Source organism: Bacillus rossius, chromosome 11 (assembly GCF_032445375.1).
Source record: "Bacillus rossius redtenbacheri isolate Brsri chromosome 11, Brsri_v3, whole genome shotgun sequence".
Taxonomy (NCBI): Eukaryota; Metazoa; Arthropoda; class Insecta; order Phasmatodea; family Bacillidae; genus Bacillus; species Bacillus rossius.
Genome location: NC_086338.1, coordinates 39,374,960 through 39,381,061, shown reverse-complemented (window position 1 = coordinate 39,381,061; position 6,102 = coordinate 39,374,960). Strand labels below are relative to the sequence as shown.

General features: G+C 38.8%; 1 non-coding gene across 1 annotated transcript; it reads right to left on the bottom strand.

Annotated features, from left to right (window-relative positions):
• Window positions 1-5,807: 5,807 nt before the first annotated feature.
• Trnal-cag (transfer RNA leucine (anticodon CAG)) lies at window positions 5,808-5,891 on the bottom strand. The gene has a single exon. It is a non-coding gene; the product is annotated as a tRNA-Leu (tRNA).
• Between the last annotated feature and the right edge of the window lie 211 nt (window positions 5,892-6,102).

Sequence of the window (6,102 nt, the reverse complement as noted above, 5' to 3'; positions counted from 1 at the left end):
GTCACTCGTCCATTACACATGTACTTTTCTACATTCCGTTACACTGATAGAAATCTTCACCTTAAATTTACGAAGAAAGCTGGTCACATATTATTCTGGGATCTGCGTAAATTTACAGTAATCGTCATTAATTTTTAAGGGTTTTGAGTTGACTTTGAACGCGAATCAACGACAATAATCTTACTACTTTAACAAAACATTCAATAATCCTTTGAGTCTACAGCAAAAACTTCCTTTTTTTAACCGCGCGTGTGTTTACTTTGTTTACAACGAAAAAAAGCGAATCTGTAGTTTGAAACCGGATCAATTTTTTACGATGATCGAGTCATCTGAGATTACGTTTATTTGAGGTTAGTTCTTCGTTATGTCGTAAATCTGCTGTGATTTCTAACAGTGTAGCTGCGCACAGAGATTTTCATTCGCACAACAGTTTTTCATTCATCTCACACCATTGATCGTCAAACCCTAACAGGAATTAATTTCCAGCGGTTGGTAGCATTAAAATTCTCACTTGCTAAGCGATTAAATAAATACGATGAAATTTCTGATGGATTTCTTCACGTTAACCAAAATGACAGGCGATGTAATTTGATAATAAACTAAACAGACACACACACACAGTTGTCCTATATATATATACACATATATATGTATATATTTCATAATTTAATCAAATGACTGCCTTCATTAGGCTCTCAATTTGAAGACTGGATTCACAAACTGAATCAATTGTTTCTTAAGCCGGGAAATTAAAAAAAAAAAAATTTGTGACTCTGTTACCAGTATTTTCTCTCAGAATATCACCCCTATATCCCGTGAAAACTGGTGATATCATATATTTATTTGACTACATTTTTTTTCCTTCTGAGTGAAATCGATTAATTTTTATCCTGTGTGAATCGGTTTATTTACCTCGACTTTTAAAAAAACCCATCGGCTTTAAACAGTTGCGTGAAAGAATTTAAAGCGAAAAGCCAGTTAATGAGCTTGCTTTGATGTAAAGTTTTTTCGGTTGTGAATGTTTTCCACCACCTAAATTTAAAAAAAAAAATGCCCAGGCAATTATATATATATATAAAGAAACGGTTAAAAAAGTCAATCATTCGAAAATGAAAGCTGCAGCCCGGAACCAGCTAAAAGCCGGACCCACAATTCCCAGCGCGAATATTCCGGTCGCGTTCCGAAAGGCTAGGCGGCCGAGGAAATACATGAGCGCGCCGCGCGTGGGCCCGCGAATTACTCAGCGCCCTCGATCACTGTCGCGATCGCCGCTTAAATCGAGCCGCAACGGCGTAACGCCCACGCGACCCAGGATGCCTCACTCCCGCTCTCCTGCGACCCGCCATGATGCAAGTCACGCGCACGACAGAGATTGTGGTAGAGCAGCGACAACTTTCATCAAGACCAGCGGTTCCCAAACTTTTTCAGCTGGCGACCTACCTTTCCTTTTAGGAATATCTCCACGGTCTATCGGTCCATGGTGGAGTAAAAAACCTTATTTGTATCGTATCCCTATATAATTTACCATCAACTATTGCATATTTTTGCCTTTTTTTTAAAGATACCGATTGATTATTGATAAACAATTTGTGTTCTGATTTGAAAATGCTTGACAAAATATAAGCACTTTGTAAAAAAAAAAAACAGTTATTTATTTAACAATAGATATGTATTCGCACACAATTCGATTTGTTTCGATTTTTCTTATCTTTTCTGATGGTTTATTCGATGGTTTCTGATGGTTTTGGGATCGAGTCGCGACCCACCGTTTGGGAACCGCTGATCCGCCACGTGGAGTCCACGTGCGAAAGAAGTGAAACTTCTTTCCTATCAGTTACAGATAAAGATAAATTACTAATAGAAGAAGAGATAATAACTGAGAACAGCAAGGACGCGGGTACTATCTCAAATTCAATAATTTTTTTCCACATGAATAAATAAATTCAATGGCATAATAAAAGAGAGTCTTTCGGTTCTTGTCCTTAAGATGCCATAGTTTCACGGAACAAGTCTTTGTACATTGATAGCGTGGAATTTTAACGATGGAGCCTCCACCGGCAGTCCCGAAGTTGCGCGAAGCAGGACGGAAACACTTCATCCCCGTTTGGCGTCGTGAGCATAGAGGCGACGAGGTATAAGATTTGCGCGTTTACTGTCGCCCGTACCGCACCCTTTGTTTCACACTTCCAAAGTAACAAACACTTCTTGGGAAAGTTTCAGTAAAGGCGTCGATTAGGGGCTGCAAAACACAAGACCACCAGTCTCTGCAACCCCTGCGTCACAACATAAGATTTTTAAATCGTTTAAATTGCTCCATTTAAATATATTTTTTTTTGATTTCAGGGTTATTAGAACCACTCACCTTGAACTAGATGATACTACAGTAATTTTCAGTGACTATTACCCTCGCTAATATTCGTGGCGAAATCTCCTGATTTATCAGCCACTGGCAACTGGTCAGAAAATATTTCGGCCACTTAAAAATATTTTATTGGCAAACTAATATTCGGCTGTGAATTCAACTTGAGTGAATATTCCGTAATTTTAATATTTCTTTTTTTTTATTAAGCGTATGAGGACCTTTAGCGGAAACTCAAAGGACTGAAACCAGGTCCTTACACATTTGAATATAAAACTGTAAAAAAAAAATAATAACTACTGAAAATAATTGAAGTTGCTTTTTTTTATGAATCTGTTTTTTATAGTCGTTTCGGAGGGAAGTTACGATGATTCGCGGAAGTTTCAGCCGTTTCGCGTTCAGGGGTTGGCACCCCCGAGACGCCGGTGACTGGGGAGGCTGTGCTGGACCAATAGGAGCGCCTCCGGCCGCCAGGCGGGCAATGAATATTAGCAGCCGACAACCGCAGACGATCGCGAACAAGAGAACATCGGACGGACGGACGGAGGACCGAGGCGAACAAAGCGACTGGTCTTACGGCAGATTGCAAGGAGGAGGGGGGGGGGGAAGGGGTTTACGACCAACGACGTATTTCAGCGAGCCTTTCTATTAGGCACCCTTCCGCACAGTTCCACTGCGCCCCTTTCCGAGGGTAAAGAGAGCTTTTTCTTCTAATTTTTTCTTTTCCTCGGGGTTGGTTGAATGTGGTTGTTATAGCTTTCCCCTCCTCGTATAGTACCTTGCGAGTTGGCACCGTACAAGGACCATAAAGCAAATCTGCGAGACTTCTGTCCTTCCGTGAAAGGCAGTATATTTCTGCCCCGGCCAAGTCGTTTGAGTTTGATCGACAGTAAAAAAAAAAAAAAAAACCCCTTCGTTCAGAACGGTAAACTTTTTTTTTTTTGGCTGGAAACTGAAAAAAAAAATTCCACGGGACCTGTATAGTACCAAAGATTTGGGCCTTAACAAAACACATATCAATGAATGACACACGTAATTTTTTTATTTATTCAGATACATTCGGGCATGAAAATGTTAACTTTAGTCACACGTGTGAATAGAAGAAAAACGTTCTTGTTAAGTATGCATACTGAATCAGTGAATTAATCTTTTCTTCACCTGATTTTGGCTAATATAACATTCTCGAAATGACACGGTGGACTTAAACAAATGTTTCGAAATGCACAGAATATCATTGCATTTTTCTGCAGCAAGTTTTAAAATGTATGAGAAACTTTACGATTGTTTTGATTGTACTGGCGTTTGGTATCAAAGTTTAGTTGGTCGAGAAAAATTGCAAAAAAATTCAAGTACTTCAAATGTGTAAATTATCTCGTCTACTTGAACTAGTTAAAATTATGTTATTTAATTTTACAGTAGTAGTAGGCATATATCGGATCCTCCTGCAGCTGGTGCCAGTGCTCAGTGTTGATGTTGGTGTCCGCCATTTTGAATCCTGACGTCATGGACACCATCTTGGATGACATTGACATTGACCTTGAACGTGACCCGGCCGCCAATTTGGATTATACTATCTTGATTCTGACATCACAGACGTCATTTTGTTGTCCAGAACTTTTCGCCATATTACATTCGAGAACTTTTTGCCATTGTGATTTCTTTATTTCAAAACGTTTATGCAGCGCATGTGGATACATTAACCATGTAGCTAGTTTTTTTAAACTTCAATTACAGTTATTGGGATTTCTTACTGAAAACACATCTTTACCAGAATATAAAATATCCTATAGCAGTCAAGGATAATGCAGCTAGCTTCCAATCAGTGACAGAATTGTCAGAATAGGATCAGTAGTTTCAGAGATTACCCCCTACATACATACCTACAAACTTACAACAAACGTACTTTACCTCTTTATAATATTCGTATAGATTATTTATGGGGTTAAAACTAAAAAAAAAATTAAAACTAAATTACGAAGTTTCAGTTGGAGGCGAACTACTAGTTTAAAATTGGCCTGTACGAACGCTAGATTTTTTGATGCGAAGCAAATTTCAAATCGAATTTTGAAATTATTCGCGAAGTCAAATCGAAATGCGAAAATCATCGGTGAAACTGAATTACACTTATTTTACGAAATAAATTATTGTAGTCAAAAAAAGTTTGAAGTTTGTAATGTTTGAACTGATTTATTAACCATGTATATTATTAATATTGAATATCCATAAAAGTCAAAGGAGAACTTTTTTTAAGTAACCAACTACATTCAAGCAAAACATATACAACTCAAAAAAAAATATTTTTATGAGCTCATCGTAGGCTTTACATATTTCAAATCTTTCAACAAACGCGAAGTTTCACAACAGATGCGAAGATTTGCGTCAGAACATAAGTTTCACATACAAAGCGAACAGGAAATTTCGAAGAAAAATCGAATATTTAAAAGAGTTTCGATTGATTCGCTTGTTCGAAGCTACGCATGGGCCTAGTTTGATCTGTATCCGAGTGGCGTATTGATTCGCTGATAAAACCGCTCAGCTTCTAGAGAGCCGTGTGATGGGTGTGGCACGCAACCAGGCTGTCTGCCGCGAATTGCGGGTTGCGGCGGTTGCAGGCGTCGCGAAGACGCGCGCAAAGAGACAACGTGACGAAGACGAGGAAAGTTCAGACGGGCGGAACAGGAAAATGCAACGTCAAAGCTGCCCTGTGATTCGCTTTACGCACGCTGCCTTCCGAGGGTGGCGATATGACGTAGACGGTCATATTTGTTGGACCATCACGTTGGCAGGCTCGGATAACAGTTGATCCAATTCATCCTCCGCATCTCAAGACATATCAAAAATTTTTTGACGTGATAACGTCTAATAAATCGATCAACGCCGGCTGCACGCACGAAAAAGTGTCCCGTTACGCACATTGTCCCATTACGCTGTGTCCCGTTACGCTGTTTCCCGTTACGCTCATTGTACGCTTGCGCCGCATCTATCTCTCTTCCACTCGATTGGAACAACCATCGATTTGACTTTTTCGAGGCACATTAAACTTGAAACACTCCCATTTGTTTCATACTTTTCCTATAATCTTCCTATCCTTAACAGAATAACACAGATTGTAAGAAGTTAAATAGCAAACATGTATAAAAGTGATAGTTAAAATAATCTCTTCGTTAAAGTAATAAACATATTTGAAATAATGAGTGCAAATAAAAGTAAATTTATCAATTAAATTGTAGATTTCATTTCACTCATTCTTTGTATCCATACAAAATAGTGATAATTCAATAAAAATGATTCAATTTTATTCATAAAAGTATGCAATCACTTCATCAACGTTTTGTTATGACGTTGTCACGTTAAACTATCGTCGGTAAACCGACTTTTCAGACAACCAATTTTTATACTTATCTTATTTACCAAGGTGATCAGTTAATTTAGACAATAACAAAATGTGTGTCAGAAGTGGGATTCGAACCCACGCCCACAGAAGTGGACTGCGACCTGAACGCAGCGCCTTAGACCGCTCGGCCATCCTGACCTACCGATAGTACGATCTGCATGTAGTCAAGTTCGAAAGGTCTTGTGCCTTTGCGGCGAACAACCACTTACGTAAAAGTTAAACACCAGTTTTCGGTAAATATTTACAATCGCGGTAGATGCCAAAAAAAATGCTAAAAATCCGAAAATACTGTTATTCTATGCTCTTTCACTTCCTCTTTTCAAATCAACCGGCGGAGATAAGAAATTCC